At 35.8% G+C, this 18,768-nt stretch overlaps 1 protein-coding gene across 9 annotated transcripts in view; it reads right to left on the reverse strand.

Annotated features, from left to right (window-relative positions):
• The window catches only part of CDH18 (cadherin 18), a 458,142-nt gene that overhangs the window by 122,469 nt on the left and 316,905 nt on the right, over positions 1-18,768 (reverse strand). The window lies entirely within an intron of this gene.

Consider the following 18,768-nt stretch of genomic DNA (forward strand, 5'->3'; position numbering starts at 1 on the left):
AGCGTCATTTCCAAGACAGTATAGTACAATTTTTTAGTTTGAGATTTCTGAGGTTCTAGAAAAGTTCCCTGAATCAATAACATTCTAGTAAATGAGATACTTTTAATTTTATTTTGGTTTGGTTTAAATCCTTTAAGTAGTGCCTTAAAGTACTCACTGCTAGAAATAAAGCCTTGAGCACTAAGTCTGAGGCAGTCACACTGAGGATTAAAGTATGCTCGAATGACTGTAACTCAGCAGTCCCATCGCCTACACTATCTTCTATGGCTCAAGGACAGCATCACTTTCTGCTGTGTCATGTGTCAGAAACAGGTGACTGTCCAGGATTTCTCTACCCTTCCACAAAACATAGCTATTTCTTCTCCATTCTGTCTCATCTGCGTGCATTTAAACTATGTACAATGAAATAATGAACTCTGACTGATAATTCTGCCATTTCTATTGTTCCTAGTGCATTCTCTGTGCTACAAAATATACATAAAGTACAATACACCACTACTTGAGTAGAACAAAGCTTATAAGTTACTGAAAAATCACTAAGTACCGTGGTACATTAACAGATAATAAAAAACAGTCATCCATCCAGATCAGCACTTCTAACTTGACTCTAGTGAATTGTCTACTCAGATGTAAAATAAACACATTCTCTAGGAGAGATGATTTTTATTGTTTTGCAAAGAGCCTTTGCAGTTGTCTTCATTTGTTTGTATTGTTTGTTTGCTTTTTTAAATCCAAAACTGTTAGAGGACAAGATCTATTTACTGAGACATACAATAAGAACAAAGGGGTAATGCTGAAATGAGCAGTCTCAGCTATTGTGCATGTACACAGAGCTGTTAAATCAGAAGGGGAACTTTCTAATTTTAAGAACACATTCTTGTTTTTATAAAATAGATAGTCCTTACTGTCTCCCAGGAACTGCAAAGTGGCATTACTAACTTACTACTCACAATCTCAGTCAAGCACAGAATGCCAATTACTATTAACAATTAATGTTGCACAAGGTGTCAGTTTCCAGATTCCTTTCTGCAAAGAAATAGTTCATAAACTATGAATAGAGAAAAAGTAAAACTTCTGGAGGTTCAAACAAATCATAAAATTCTGAGTTGCTGTTTTCTCACTCCTTTCTTGTATCTTTTTCTTTTTTTGTTAGGTCATTGTCTTGAATTTAAGATGAACAAACTTGCTATTTGTAAAAGGAATAAGCATACAAGGCTGGATGACATTTTCCATCTTGTCTATATTAAAACTACAAAATTGGGTGACAGATTGTATATCTTGCTCTCTAAGAGTTTGAGCAGGGTGAACCTAAAGGAAACATCTAGAAAAAATAAGAAAACAAACAAACAAACAAAAAATAGATATAAACTTTAGCCTATCTTCAGACAATTAACCTTATTTCCATCAGAGCCGAAAGAGGACCCAACTAAATAACCAAGTCAAAACAGTGCCACCACTGTGGAGCTATTTTATCTCTAGAAAAAAAAAAAAAAAAAAAAAAAAAAAAAAAAAAAGAGAGATGGAGAAAGACTCAAAGGGAAAGGTCTGTTTGCTTAATATTTAAAGGACAGCAGGCAAGTTTTACACAATTGCTTTTGAGTAGCGATAGACAAAGGTCCAGTTACATCTCTGATTATCTAGTACAACCACATTCTGTGTATATTTAGTAATGCTCTCATTAAAACACCAGCTATTCAAACTTCATAGAAAAGCAAAATGATCTCTGAAGAGACTTATTAAACCGAGAATAGAAGGTATTTTGGCATCCAAATTCTGATTCACTGTTATTCTATTTTTTTTTTTTTCTGATAATCATTATATTACTCCTTCTATAGCAGAATCCTTTTTAAAAAAAGTATTTTCTTAAGTATTCATATTAGGGAAAGTTAACACTTGCCTTAAAAAGGCCACCTAATTAATAAAAAAAATACGTGACATTACTTCTGGAGCAATGTATGGTTTGAAAGGCTGCATTTCTACAGCTGTGTCTTTCCCGATTTATAAAAGACAACAAGAAAGCAAAATCCTAGCTGGACGACTGTGGACTTCCTTTATTTGTTACTGCTATCAAACTAGCAAACTGCAAAGCAACACAGACTCAGCATACCATGTTCCATTCATCAGTTCAGACATTACTTGCATAACCTTAGGGAACTTATCTTACTCCAGACTCCTAGAAAGCACACGGCCATTTCATTTCCATGAGATGCCACCACACCTGTCAGTGACTACCACAGGAGCAAATGTACACTACAGGATGAGACACTAATGCACTTCAGTAATGCAAATTAACAGCTCAGACAAACAGAAGATACAGTGGTGTTTTTCCAATGGAAAGCACAGCAATGATAGTGTAGTAGCCAAGTCCTAGACTACAGAAAGTGAGGAAAAACTCAAATGCAGCAGCCTTAGGCACAGAAACAAAGGAAAGAAGCTGCTTACCCTCGGAAGGCCTAAGTTAGACAGGGATCTCCAGCAAGATACCCTGACCTCCACTGCCAACCCTTAAATGAAGCCTGGGAAGGAGTAGATCCTGGCTTCATCCCTTCTGGTCACTCAGGCACATTGCATTCATCTGAGCTCCCCTGGGTAGTCCTGCCTTCCCACCAAGTGCTCAGTCATTGGGTCGGGCTGTGACTCAACATTTCTTCTACACCCTGTCAGAGCTAGAAAATTGGAACATCGCAGGAGTCTTTTAATTTAAGAAATACAAACACCTCTCAAACTGAAACATGATTACTCATAATGTTGAGAGGGAAAATGAACATAATTGAAAAGAAGCACGAATGATATATCAAACAATTACAATACAGCTCTGTGATGATTATTTACTGATGTTTGATTTCAACTTTTAAACTGCTGCTGAAAGCAGAGGCTTTTTTTGCCTTTCTGAAGTAGCTTCAACTTGCTTCCTTAAGCATTCTCACCTTAGATCTGTTTACAAACCAGCAGTTAACCAGTAGAGACTAACACATCCTGGACTCAGCACCAGACCCATCTGTCCCTAGTCAGGCCCAAGCCCACATGTCAGCCCCAGTGAGGCTGCGGTGGACCAGGAACCCATCTTGTCAGAGCCCAGCATTATCTGTCTGAGGTCTGCACCCAGTCAGGCTCACTTGCAAGACCATGGTCCAGCCTTAGCCTCTTCCTGTCCCCAGGGAGGTATTTGGTCCCTGGGCTTGGGTTATCCAAGTACCCTGGAACATCCCTGGTCCACCAGCGACACCCCACATTTTGGCCCCTGGGTGTTGTGTCACTCTGCTGTTCTGACAGCACCACCTCCAATCCACCAACATGCAGGCTGTGCAGGGTCCAGAATTTCTTGTGAAAAGCAGTTTCTATTCTCAGAGATGTAGTGGCTTCTGGAAATGTTACTTATCATTGCTTATTATGATATATTCCTAATGAGAATATATACATTAATATTCTGAATCTGCCCACAACCAGAAGCCAGAAGGTATTTATTTTTCATCCCCTGTTGGGTCTTATTCCCATCTTTACTTCTCTGAATTGAAGGAACTGAAAATACTAGCAGAAGAGCATATCTGGAATGTCACCTTTATCAACTCAGTGAGCTCTACTTCTTGACATATTTAATAACAAGTTGGCTTCAGGATGATTTATGACGGTTCTTCAATCTTTAACTAGCCTGTATCAGCAATGTGTGACTGATTTAGCAGAGCAGGAAGCAAGGTGTCCTTGTTTTCTTAAGTCCTAAACATTTCTCTTCCATAAGTCTAATTGAATACTTTTCTTTCCTTTAGTGTTTCTCCACAAATTGCAGAAAGATAACATTTTCCAAAGGTATCATTTGAAGAGATACAACAAACTTTTCAGTTAATCAGTCTCTTTACATTTTTATATCAAGTTTAATACTACAAATCTTTAAATAGATGTAATTTGCTACATTAGCATAGTGGCAGCTTTAAAATGAATGAAGACACTGTAGGCTTGTTGCCCTGTTAATATAATATTGCCACTGCAATTTATTGCTAAACTGCAGACCCAAATGTTCAGGTGCCTATGGCTTAACTAAAGGCCCCACTCACCCTTAATCTTCAAACGTTTTTATTAAATTGCTTTATCTAATTCGTATTGACAATATACATTAAGAAGTTTGCCTTTAAGTATTTTACAAAAGTCAAATAACTATAAGTAAGCAGAAACTAGTGGACAGTATAGAAGTGGGGATCAATAGGAAAGAAGCACAGAGATGAGAACTATAAAACTAACCCCAACCAAATCCAAAAACTGAGTAGAAAAATGCCATCCTATTTCTGGTTGGATGTGGTATGCTAGCAACTCCCACCCATTATCATGCTCCTCTGTGCTTGCATGAGGAAGACAAGTGGCAGTTAGAAAACAGGCATGATCAGAATAATGAAGAAGAAATCTTACTAAGAGACTATTTATTAGTGATTTAATTGTAGAATTGCTTTCTCCCTTTTGCTTTAATCAAATAATTCTGATTCTTGGTGTGTTGTGTGGGTAGGATTTTAGGTGGACTTGTAATGAATTTTGCAATATTTTAACTGGACTATCAACAAAATCTTGGACTTGGATATAAGATGCATGCAGTTCTGTTGAAAATGAAGTATTATGAAGAGATTACCAAAAGCATGCTAAATCGAAATCTGAAGCTGATTTGAAAATCAAGAACTGTTACACTAATCTAATGGAATTAAACAGGGCAGGAATGGCTATGAATACATACATATAGATTATTTTGAAGTGACTGCATATATTAAAACTTACTGTTGACAAATAATAAACAACAAGAATAATACGTACATAATTCCAAAATCAAAACTTGAGTTCTGGTAATGACTGGTTACGTGGTGCCTTATCTTGAAGACACTGAGTTACTTTGCCAGAGATTCACAGACTTTTGCAGAGAGGAATGCAATGATGAAATTTAGGAAGACTGAATTTAATTTTATACTCCAGAGGAGAATACACTCTATCAATTACAGATTCCTCTGTCTCATCTTCCCCTCTCAGTTTCCAGCCAATCCTCCTTCACCTAGGCACATACTCTTTGTAAGCCTACCAGACTCTCTCTACACATTACATTTAACACAGCCTCTATCCCTCTGCTAACCTCATTTAAACTCTTACTCTAACGGTCTGTTTTTAAGCTTTTTATCTGCACAGTTCTGGACTTCTGCACAATGATCTGTAATTTTCCCATGCTCTTACTGTCTAAGTGAGAAGCTGGACATGAGCCAGGAGTGAGCACCTATAGCCTGGAAGGCCAACTCTGTTCTGGCCTGCATTAAAAAGGAGTAGCCAGCAGGGAAAGGGAGGTGATTGCCCCCTCTATTCAGCTCTTGTGAGGCCCCATCCAGAGTGCTGGGGCCCCCAGTGCAAGAAAGACATGGAGCTCATGGAGTGGGTCCAGAGTTGGGCCACTAAGATGATCAGAGGGCTGGAGCACCTCTCCTATGAGGAAAGCTTGAGGGAACTGGGCTTGTTTAGCTTGGAGAAGAGAAGGCTCTGGGGAGACCTCATGGTGGCTTTCCAATACTTGAAGGGAACATATAAACAGGAAGGGGAACTGCTGCTTATGAGGGTGGAGAGTGATAGGACAAGGGGAAACGGTTTTAAGCTAAGACAGAGGAGATTTAGATTAGATATTAGGAGGAAGTTTTTCACACAGAGGGTGGTGACGCACTGGAACAGGTTGCCCAGAGAGGTTGTGGATGACCCATCCATGGAGGTTTTCAAGGCCAGGATGGATGTGGCTCTGGGCAGCCTGGTCTACTGGTTGGCAACTCTGCGCATAGCAGGTCCTTTTAAACCAGGCCACTGTATGATCCTATTTTATTATTATTTCATGCCTCCTAGTGCTTTTCTATGACTTTATATCTGGTCCTTGGCTTCCTTTGCCCCTATCTAAACTAGTTTTAATTTTTGCATTTCTGAGTTCAAACAGATTGTAACCTTCCACCCTGGGTTACATTTGTTTGTAGAGAGAGATTCTGCAAGGTTAACACACACAACAGTATAAATGAGTTACTTGGTGTCTAACATCCAAATGATATATAGGATTTGATAAACTACTAGGCTAGGTATTGGTACACTCCAGCCCTGAAAAAAATACCACAAAGCTTCAAGCATCACTCAGAAGGAGAAGAATCAACTTCAGCTACACTCTGGAATGAATAAGTTAAAATCTTCATCACATTTCCCATTTACTTTCCCACCCTAATGTTTTTTGTTTCTTTGTTTGTTTTTACAAAATGTCTCTTTTCTCAGACCACTGAACTACTAGCTCAATAACCCTACTGCTACAGTTTTGCCTTCTTTAACTTGTTTAGTTCTGCAGTTTTCCTCACAATACTTTACAACTTGCAGATTTCTTTGACAGTACAAGGTTACAAAGCTGGGACATATCACTGCTTGGCTGTGGATTACAAATAACTGAACCCATGGAGGATGGAAAAGATGATAAGCCCTGTTCCTTTTCCTCAAATCGTTAGTTCTCTCTTTTGCAGCAGGATTCAATCACAGTCTCTCTCCCTTGCCTGTCTCTCATGAGTTTTACTTCAAATCAGGAAATTCCTTCAACTTAGAATCCTGACTAAACTCATTTTACACTTCCCAAGATTACTGAACAATTTGAACTGAAAACAAGAGAAAACAATTAAAAAAAAAACAAAAACAACAAAACAAAACAAAACAAAAACAAACAAACAAACAAAAAAACTAGACCTTCTCCCTAATTATTCCTTCCAACTCAAATAGCTTTATAAAAGTAGGGGAGAAAAAGGTAAAATAATGAGAAAAGGGACAGCTATCCTGGCAGCTCAACTACTTTATGTTAAGAAAAGCAATGTTGAAGAAATCCCCCACCATTCTGTCTAAGCATTTATTGCTTCAGTTTACTGGGAAGCAAAGACTTAAATAGATATGATGGACATCAAAGTACCTGCACATATGTATGGGTCTGCAATGAAGGGAGAGGGTTCAGCTGTCTAAAAACAACTTAGAGCTGAAGTTATTATTTTGTTTAAAGCAGAAGATGAATTAAGCTATTTTGTGACATTTCACAACAGTGAAAAAAAAAATATATATTAGTTTTATTTCCATGGGGAAAATATAAATATTTATTATGAATAATTTTTATTTTTTTAAAATATTTTTTTGTTCTCTATTTTGTGAGCAGCACATTCTTTCAAGAAGAGCAGGAAAACTCCCCATTCTTAAGCCTGTTGTCATTGCCAATCAGTTTAACCAAATATTAAGAGGGTCCCAGCACTACCTAGGAAGTCTACCAGTGCTTGCCCTACCCAGAGGAATAACAAAATTATTCACAAACAACATGAGCTGGGAGCTTCTAACAAGGGACAGGAGAATACACATACACACACACAGAGAAATGAAAGCCTGTTACTTTACTTCTGTTATGAAACACTAATTAATAATATAAAAGTGCAGAGATGTATAAAGAATTGATGGTATAATACTAAAAATACGGAATACAAAATATTTTAATCTTGTACAAAGAGCCATCAGGTTAACTTCCTTTGATGTTTATGCAGACACAACGTGTAATTTAAAACAATTGATGCAATAACACAGCAGTAGCAAAATACGCATACAAAATTATTCTGATTGGTGCATACTACAAAACAAGAGTCTAGCTGATACTACTGAAATTTTCATTAAGTCTCTGCAGTAAAGGCATCCTCAGATTTGCCACAGACTTGCTTCCTTTGGTCTGAGCTATAAGATATGTTTTAATGAAATATACTGCCCTGGGCAATGTCACACCTTTTGATGGAATTCTCAGGGGGAATCATTAGCCCTGGGGATAACTGCATAATCCATACCAGTGTCCACGAATTGAGAAAAAGCTATTCCACACCCTTGCAAAACAGAGGAAGAAACAAATACTGAACTGCAATCGCTTCTATCTGCTGAATAGGTTTTCTGACATAGATAGAAAAAAAAAAAATAATAATAAAAAATGCATTACAGTCATCCAGGAAAAACATAACAAAAACAACATTAACTTCACAGCTCAATGCTACAGCATACAAACACCTGTTCAGAAAATTCTGAAGTCTTGCTGCTGCTTTTGGGGGCAGTTATGGGGGGAAAGCTGACTGAGTAACGGTGAAATTGTACAGGTATATAAGAAAATGTGAAATAATAGCATGTGTACTAAAGCTGACAAAAGTGGTCAATATTAGCTTCTATTCTATCTCTATACCAAAGGACAACTGTACTGAATGACAAGAAAAATAGAAAACAGAAAATACAATCTTCAAACTACACAATACGTATTTATGTATGAAACTGTTATGTTTTCAAAGAACACTGTGTATTTTAGGACAAATAGAATCTGAAATTGCACTTGTATAAGAAAAATAATCCAACTCTGCTAAAGTCTTCACATGAACACTCTCTACAGCAGTACTTCAGACTTTTATTTCAGACACCTTATATTTGAATTACTAATAAGTTAGACATAAAAATAATTATTTTTTCAACAAAATAGGACTGCATTATTTATTTGCTGTATTATTTTTTTATTTCATAGGATTTAAAAAGCTAAACAGACATCCTTTTTGCAGAACGTGCTAACCAAAGACTACTAAAAAGCATGTTACAGTTATGTGAACATACTTGTTTGCGGGTCCATGGGCTAAATGACTGCACAGCTAATACAAAACACATCTTTTTGTTGGTCTTTCTGTTTGGGTCTTATTTGAAAATAAAAACATAATTATTAATCAGATATCAAAATATGACTCTTCATTTCCTAGTTCTGCTCTGTAGCCAGGATAATTGTTTCATACTGCATTTAACCTATGAAACATTCATCAGCAGCAGTATTCAGGCACAACGGAAATTAGGTATAACTGCAAAATAAGCAGCTGTTCCTATCATAGCATATTCTTCCTTCCTACTAAACAACAGCCTCTTGTTGTAGGTCTTTCAATTTTTAGATCTCAAAGTTTCATTGAAATGCAAGTATAATCACCTGTGTTTCACAGATGAGTAATCTGAGGTTCTCATACTTGAACTACTGTACTTACGCAGAAATAAACACCTATCAGATACAAAAAGCTCCAAACGCACTCCCATTTATCCAGCTGTGATATATTGGCAATACTGAACACTACAACTCTCAGAGAAAGCAAAAGGGATGGATTCATAAACCCACAGAAATATTCCTCAAGGACTACAGAATTTCAGAACAGTTAGAATCTTTCCCGTGCCATCAAGCAAGCATCATCTATAGAAAGTCCATTCAATACCAAGAGATGAAAGTCAGATTTCAAATGAACACTTCATTGTTACATTCAGTCAAACAATTCTCAAAATCTCACACAGATTTCTTCTCTTTTTTTGGTAGCCAAATGTCTGGCTTCTATGAATATGAACAACTAGTTAATGCGTGGGTCAATGCTATATTACTTCACAACGTTCTGTTCTGGAAATGTGTGTTTCTTTTTGTTACTTCTGACATCACATGCCACAAAGCAGCATAGGAAACTCATGCACTTCAGACAAATACAAAAAATTGCTCCAACCTTCAAGTTTTCAGTATCTCCTCATCTATTGTCACCAAAACTCATTTTACAATGAGTATCACATTTTACCACAATGAACACTAAATACTCAGATGCAAACAGCTACGACCTCAACAGTGCAAAAAAGTAGTCTTAGAAAGGGTGCTGATATCATAAATACCTTTACCTGGAGAAGAAAAGCTACTATTACCCAATAAATTGTTTGCTTAAATCATGGAAAAAGTCGAAGTTAGAAAAAAAGTTAAGTATATATATTCTTTGAAAACACCACGAGATGCTAGAGTCTGGAACTTCAACAAAGCAATGAAAAGCTATTTTTTTTACTGAAAAAATGTAGAACATTTGAAATAATTATGGAGTAAATATGCAGTTCTTGATTCCACATACTGCTTCTACAGACTTTCTATGTGCAATTGACCCTCATTTCTCGTACTTTCCCAGTCAAGCTTCTCTGATTGTGGTACATCTTTTTTTTTGTCTTTATATGCATAAAGTGAGAATCAGACTCCGTTTTTGCATTCCATCTGCAGTACAGAGGGAAAAAAGGGAATATACCTACTGCAAAAATGTCTTCCAAAAGACAATTCATGTAGCTCCTCAGTGAACAGGAATGCCCACCTGTGGATTATCACAGGCTTTTCCAGAAGAGAAAGAACTATTACTTCCCCAAAACCCTGATTAATTAGTTATATACTATATGATACCTTACTCTGTATAATTCCTCCTGATATTAATTGGGAGGGATGAAAATATCTCTCTGGAGCTGAAAGTTTGCCTGACAGTGCTATAGCAAATAAAGTTCAATTTATGAATGATCTTAGAACAGTATATTCAATTTCAAGCTGTGAAAAAATAACTGCAGTGCATCTATATGATATTCTAAGCCACTTGTTACTCTTTTGCTGTTCCAAAATAATATTGTGAAGATAGAAATAAACGTGTGATTTTCTGATGTAGTATTTGTCAGCTGTGTAAACTTAGCCAGAGAAATGTTAGCAGCTCGATTACATACTCAATTACAGAGTTTGATTAGAGAAAAAATATGATGTGGGAAAGTTCAAGGAGAGATAATTAATTTACCAGCTTCCTTTTATCCTGCACTTCCAAATATCTTTCACACATTTTTAGTTTTGAAGTCTTTGAAGCTAATTTGCTGAGAAATTGGTAAGACTGTGGAAAGAAAACAGGTCAGCTACTGCCCAATGGCTTCAATTTCAGGTGAAAAAAAAAGCTATTTCATTCTCAAGAAATGGAAAAGAACTCACTAGCACATATTGACAAGAACAGCAAAGATCATTGTTCCAAAAGGAATTAGTTCATATTTTTGTGAGCTACTTATAAATTAATGCTAAAGCACTTTTCTAGGTAAAAGAAATGCATGTATTTTTAACTGCTTCGTCATTTTATTTGCTATATATTGCTATATTTGTTATATAATTTAAAAATATTGAAATGTGGTTTGACATTACAATCAGAAGACTGATGATCTGGAGTACTGATTCACTGCCTCTGCAGTATTTAACGCTTTAAGGAATGTTTTGGTTCTGAGTCCAGAATGCCATTTGTCTCTTTAGCAGCCTGTATTCTTACTGGGTAGCATCCAGATTTGTAAAAAACAAACTTGCTTATTTATTTCCTTCACAAGTTTCACAACTGATAGCTTCTCTTTTACATCTCCTGTAAAAGAGAACTCATCTTCTTTCCTTCCACACCTTCTTTTTTCCTGCCATTTTTCCTTTCCCTATAACACTGTACTCCTGTTTTCCATTGGAGGCAAAAAGTACCACATGACATAGGAAAAGAGCCCTGTATTGTCACAACAAGGACGTGTTTACTCAAGTTTCTTTAAAAGGTCACTATCTCCACAACATCTGTTGATAATGCAGAATAGCAAGTACACTGCTTTTGACACACCTGTTGGATAATTCAGAGGAGTATCAGTATTCACAACACCCATTTAACACTAGCCCTCTCCACAGATGAAAGTCAGGTAATGCATGCAACAAAAGTGACAAAGTAGTCACAGTTTTACAGCGATGACTATGCTTTTACAAGTACAAATAGAAAAGAGAGAATATATCAATTCCAGTGAATAGGAATATAAAGACATGTTTTCTATGAAGCGTGGTAAATGCCTTCTGGATCTCAAACTGATGTTAATTGGGCAGTTTCAAGAACCTTATTTGCATACGTCCATACTTCATAAAATCATTACCAAGGAGAACTTTCTGAGTTAAAGGTTTTTTAATCAGGTAATTAAGGATTTTAATACGGTAACGCCTACCACCAATCACAGTTCTTTCTCAAAGAGGTAATGTGCTAACATTTCCATACTCTTCCCAGTGTCATCATGACCTCTGTCTTCCTATAAACATCTGTACCTACCTCTACAGAAAAGTTTTCATGCAGTAACATGGAATAAAACCCACAATATTTAGACTTGGTTCAGGACAACTTCTGGACTATTAAAACACAAATTCTGTAAATTGTTACAAGCCTATTTGATATCACAGTTTACGACTAACATGTTTTGGCTCAAAAGCATTTGTATAGAGGCACTGTGTAATCTGTAACTGTTGGTAGTTTTTACACCTTATATTGTCATTATGAGTCCCACATACTATCTTTTCAGTACAGTGCAGAGCATTTCCTTCCTTTCATGGTCAGTCATTCTCATTGTGAACGACAATGAAATTTAATGAGAAAAAAGAAATAATTCTCAACTTCTGCAACAACAACCAGAAAAACAAAGCTTTCTGCATTTCCAGAAAATCACATTTATAGATTACAAATATTCTTAATTGTTCCAGTGATCCTGTCTCATATGTTTAGCTGCTCTTGTGTTGAATCCATTAAATGTCTGTTTCTAAAATCAGCTGCAGTGTTATCTGTGTATATTGGGACATATAAGAATAATCTACAAACATGACTCAGATATTCATACATGATGTAAAATATGTATGTCCAACATATTGTCATGGTTTTATGATTTTTGGTTACCAGTATTCCACATCATAACATCATATAGAACACTGGGAGTTAAAGAGTTAATTCTCCAGTTCTGTGGATTGTCCATATTTCCAGATACCTGTTCTCAAAAAGAATAAAAACTAAATAACCCAGAAGACTTTCACTATTCTGTTTCCATTTTCTGTTTTGAGGGAAAGATAAAACTGTTTGCAAGTCATGAGACAGTACCCTTCTTTTACTGTTTGTCTCTGTGGTATGTGTTCTCTAGCCATCTTGCCTTCAACATTAGAGTAAGGCCCTCCGTTTTGGATGCTCTCTCTCTCATTTGATTTGATTTATTAGCCTCAGTTCCAATTATATTGTATTATATAGTGTTATCTTCCATTCTGATATTATATTTAGTAAATTAGTTTTCTCCCTTAGCTCACTGCTCATGTTTTGTTTTTAAGACCATCTCCCAACCCTTTCCCCTCTTCCCTTCCTCCCCTCTCCTTGGGCTTGGGTCTGTGGGTTCTGCCACCACATTAGTCACAGAACCAGGCCAAAAATGAACCATAAGCCATTGACAAATGTAATGTACGATATTTTTTTAATATAAAAACTTCCTTATGTGTTCAAAAACGTGGAAGGTGTGCTGAAGAACTGTAGCTTTAGATATATCAATCTTTAAAAGTTAAATAAAATCCTCTAAGTTTTACAAATCTCACTGAAAATACATGTTCCATAGTCACATATACCTGATATTCGAAGTTCTTTCATTTGTCTGCAGGACAGATGTATCTAATCTAAATTATCTTGAATTTAGCACTAAAAAAGTGAGTTAATAAATACTTTCTACAACTGCACTTTGATTGCATTTAACGACAAGTATTTCAACAAATCATATCAGAATCTACTTGATTCACTAAGACAAACAGTAATATATTCTGCACATTTACTGTGATGCACTGTCCTATATCCATAATATCTAATTCCAATAAGGAACGTTGGAGTTTACTTTCCCTGAATGTAAGGAATTGCAGACTTGCTGCTCCATTCACTGCTATCATTTAATTGTTAAAATCTGACCTTTCTCCAGCACCAGTTTTCCAAGTACATGAAATGCCACAAACAGACTATTCAACCTTTGAGGCAGTATCTTCCTGCCTTTGGTGTCTGTTATGTCTATGCTGACATATCAATACAGATGCCATTTATCATGAACATTTCAGTGATTTTTCTTCTCAGTTACTCTCTGACATATTCTCTCCTCACAAAAAAATGCTCAGGCAGAACAGCATTATTATCTCCAGTGATTCTGGCTTCCAAGAAATTGGCGGGTACAAGTAATGTTTTAAAACCGTATGTGTAAAATGATAGGAAAATTATTATAAAAAGTTAATTTCAGAACATAATTAGAATTTCAGCATGTAAAATAAATTATTGCTAGCAGTACAGGGAAGTGCCAAAAGAGAATAGCTACAGTCTCTTTTTGATACACAGTTATTTCATTAACACATTTTCATAATAGAGCTCAGTTAAACTTATACTAGGAAGATGTTTCTGGAAAATTAAAAACATTAATTAATTTTCAGGAAAAATATATATATATAGCTTGGTACTGCAAGCACCTCCTGAGCTCAAGCTTTCACTCAGTCATCCTAAAGCAAGTAAATGTCACTTGCATTACTAAAACCAGATTTATCCTACATAAGGTGCAATCCAGTGGGATGTTATGTCCACTACTACAGTATAGCCCTTACATCAGTTAATGGTAACAAAGCAGAGTGCTCATTAGTCAGCATGAAAGCAAATTTTATTTTGGTTAGAGTTGAACAATATTTTTTCTCTCAAGTGATCACTTTTAACATTATTCCATCAGCTGGAATTACCTTCCCTCTAATCTTAACAATTCGGTATCTTCACAACTAACAAAAGCCAAGAAAAATGCTGGAGATGTAAATTTCACATTCTCTAATGGAGTGCTCAAGAAAATTCTGAACGAAAACTGAAAGGGCCCCCACTCTCCTTTCATCTAACATTAAAAAAACCCCACAACCTTTGATTAGGCACAAATGCAGACTGTATAGAATTTCCTTTGTAAGCATGAGAAGCAAACTGACAGAATAAGCATTCAGCAGCACAACAGAAAATGGAGAAATTAGGGAAGCTAAATAAGATTGTCTCAAAGCTGCTTCTCAGTAAATGTCAGCGAGACACATTCGACCTGTCATAGGAAAGTTACGTCTATGAGTTGATGTAACTTCAAAGAAAAAAAAAAACAATACATACTGAAAATCAGGTACTGATCTATTAGATTCTGATAACACTAGCACTGAAAGAGTTTAATTTCATTTTAGAGTGACTTTTTATCTAGCTTAAGGCTACTCCAAAATGCAGCCAAATTAAATTTTTTTTGCACGTTTTGTATCACTTTTTGTGCAAAATTAGATTCAAAATTAAATGTTCTACCTCATTTTATATCTGATTTTTCCTTGAAATGGATGAAGTTAGAAATGGGAAATAAAGTAGTGCAATTTAAATGCATTTATCTTTATCATTTTAATGATAAATAAATAAATATGTATTTTTGTTTGTTTGTTAAATCACACTAACTGCTTATCCTTACAAGAATCCTGTTGTCAGCCTGAATTTCACAAATCCTTAAGTTCAGTATGAGAGAGAAGTACTTATTTCTCTGAATTGGTTTCAGGATCATTATCACTTTAACTGACATAATTATTTTCTTTTAAGTTATGAAATACAGAATACAATACAAGTGGACTTTGGATTGGACCACTAACCCTCAAAGCTAAAACTAGAGAAAGAATGATTGTTTTAATAACACATACTGATTTTAATGACGCTTGTTTTTATTTATAATACTTATAATGAATAACTGATACATAATGAATAACAATACATAACTACTAGGAAACATCGTAAGGGGTGAAAATTGAAATTTCAGAAGATTTCAGATTTTCAGGACAGTAGGGGCAAAGAAAAAAAGAGGAGGGGGGGTGGGGCAGGGAGTTGGAATAATCTCCTATATCTGCTGTTAGATGACCTGCAAAAGAGCATTAATGTTTTTATGTGATAGCTTTACTACTTCTGAAGTACTTGGCATTTCTGGGAACCATTCACACTGACACGAGTGTACAACACCTTGCCATGTCATAACAGCCCTACTCAGACACTTCTGCTTTAACTGCAAGCCTTCTGGGTTGATATAATACAAAAGGAGAGTTACTCCTTCTTCAGAGGAAGGACTAAATTCAAACTGAAAGAGAAAGGAACAAAAGGAGAAAATGGGTCCTATTTCAAGGGTGAAGGCCTGTCGACTCACGGATGTTAATCACTCTGCTGTCAGCAACATCTGCAAACATTATGTTGCTGAAATACCGACTAGGCACTAAGTTAATTCACACTGAGTCGTGAAGGGAAGGTGATTCTCAAAACATTAGACCCCTATTGCCTTAGCAGTTGCTTGTTCAGGTCCAGTGCCCTGTCAGTCAAGCTGAACTCTAAGCTGCAGAGTGTATGCATTGCAAGAGATCAAATGGAGTTTTCTGATGTGAAGAGCTTGGAGAGTTTTCATGGTGGAAATACTTCCTCCCCACTCCCAAAGAAACAAACAGTAGGTGGTTTGTGATATTAACTCAAAGGAGACAACAACCCCACTCTGTAGCTCAGTATATCACATCATCATCTGATCAACCTTTCCCTGTCAAGTACTTCAGAATATTCATATGTGTTTCAGATACTGCCACCTTGCCTCTTTTTTTTTTTTTCTTCCTTCACCCTGGGCTCTCCTATACATCCTAGCTTGCAACAACCATCCGTTTCTATGCTCCACATACACGACTGCTCTTTAAAGTCCATCTTCAACTGCATTCACACTGAATGCACTGATATACTGTGATGCTAAGGACACGTGAAAATTTAAACTTTGCAGAAAGACATTAAGGACACCCACATTCAGTAGATATGAGTTTGTATGCTATATTCTTTTTTCTCCCTGGAAGTGGTGCTTCCAGTATCATTCAGGAAATTAGTGTTTGAAGAGAATACTTTGTGGAATTCTCAAAATGCTCAACTTGAAGCCTTGTGAAAACAGAATTCATACAATAATAAAAATCCAGGAAACAGTTTCACAGCCCCAAGTACTCTGTGATTAGCACAGCTAGTTGCAGGCTAATTGTGTGCGTTACGGTACTAATGTTATGAACTTGTGTTACAGTAGTAACGTTATGAATTTACCTCTGCCCATGTTTCTTACTGTTTACATTGCACAAACACATCATACTATGCCTTGTGAATTTAGTATTTTTTTTCTTCTAATTTAAAATAATTACTTTTCAAGTTTCATTTGGTCTTAAAAGATGTTCTTGAAGAAAATGAAAACCTGTGCAACAGAAACAGAATATTACCTGACAATTTCCTGACAATAAAACAGCACATTTACTTTCAACAAATATGGATGTTACATATCCACACTTAACCAGAAGCAAGCATGCCTTATGTGTATGGTTTCACCCAAAGAAACATTTTGAGCAAGTTTTCAATTTCAATTCAATTCAGTAACCAACAGAAGAGTTCTGACAAAGTAGCCTGGTCACAAAGGTATTCTTCTTGCCACTACTCCATACAACCTCCTCCGGTAATAATAATTATGCTATTTTTAATTATTATTATTATTAATATTATCCAATTGTCAATAGCCAGAAATGGGAAAGTCCATGCGTTGCACTGTTAAAAATTCCACTTTTTATTGTAATAATCTCTCAACCTTATAGTTTATAATCTATAAATCCTACACAACGCTTTCCTTCTCTTATCCAACCTGAAGTGCTCCCTTCACTCGTTCACTTTTATAGACAATAAAAAATTTATTCTTCACGGTAGAGGAGCAAATTATTTTCAAAGCTGTGCTTCTCTACCTACTGCAAAAGAGGAAGAGGGGTGATAAAAGACATGAGCTGGTGAGGTAACTGCACTTGTTTTTTGAAGGAAGTGAAGGAAAGCTATAGATGTGTTGTCACACCCGAAATACTAAGCAGAATTGCATTTTTTTTCCCCTAAAGCTTAAAGAAGTCAGATCACTCTGCATAAGCTGTATGGACTGTACTGCACCAGCACTCAGAACATTTCATATACACTTAATAACTGTGCACTTAATCACACTAGCTGGTTGAATATATCTAGCTAATTAGTTCTGAATACGACTTCAGTTTGTTTCGTGATGATTTTAGTTATTTCCCTTCAACATCTCCTCTGTGTGCATGTTACTTCAAGATTTAATACAGAAGTAACTGACATGTGGGCAAGTGCTTTGCCAAAATAAATAAATAAATAAATAAAATCAGAGAAGGAAAGAAACTGAATGAATGAATGAACGAATGAGATGATGCAGAAGAGTATAGATTAAATGAGACAGAACAGATAAAAATCTGTCAGGAAAGGTTTAGTCATAACTGTTCCCATCATGGGCTACTGGTATGGAATAGATGATCTCTTGAGGTTTCTTCCTGACCTATGAAACTGTGGCCTTTTAAAAAACCATTTTAGCTACTTCATGTATAAATCATTTCCTCCTAATCTGTGATCTTGCTATGATTAAAGACAGGTAAACTAGTTCACTTCCATGAATAAATCAAACTTTAACATTCAAGGTAAGCATTTGTAAAGGGTTGGGAAAAGGTTTCATTTTTATTCAGGAAATCATTATTTCATTGCATGCCGGCAACATTTATTTTATCTCATGGGTAGGAGTGCTGAAATGCTACCACAACACATTTTCCTTGATCAATCTACAAAAAACAAACAAACAAAAAACAACAAACAAAAAAGAACCCACCAAACCAAACCAAACCAAAACAAACCCCACCAAAATAACAAGCATCTGGTAAGAAAGGCTGTTCTTGCTTAAATTTCTTAGTAGACTTAAATCTTTACATATAAACAGGTTTATCCATTTTCTTATGTTTCTTAAAACAGATATTCATATTAATCTTTTTTCACTAGAACATGCTTACATACAAAATAATGAAATCATCTCTTTCTTAGTACTCAAAGCATTTATCAGATGTTAATTATTATTCCGTCTTAACAATATATAAACTAGCAGGGACATATAATGTAACTATTCTGCTTTATCCTGGACAAATTTTATGCACTATACAAGTTCATTAAAAGAACTGCTTCGCTTTTAGAAGCAGGAGGGGATTTACTGAAGTGAATTCTATAAATGGAAGAATGCTGAAATAAAAGAAAA

Source organism: Excalfactoria chinensis, chromosome 2 (assembly GCF_039878825.1).
Source record: "Excalfactoria chinensis isolate bCotChi1 chromosome 2, bCotChi1.hap2, whole genome shotgun sequence".
Lineage (NCBI taxonomy): Eukaryota > Metazoa > Chordata > Aves > Galliformes > Phasianidae > Excalfactoria > Excalfactoria chinensis.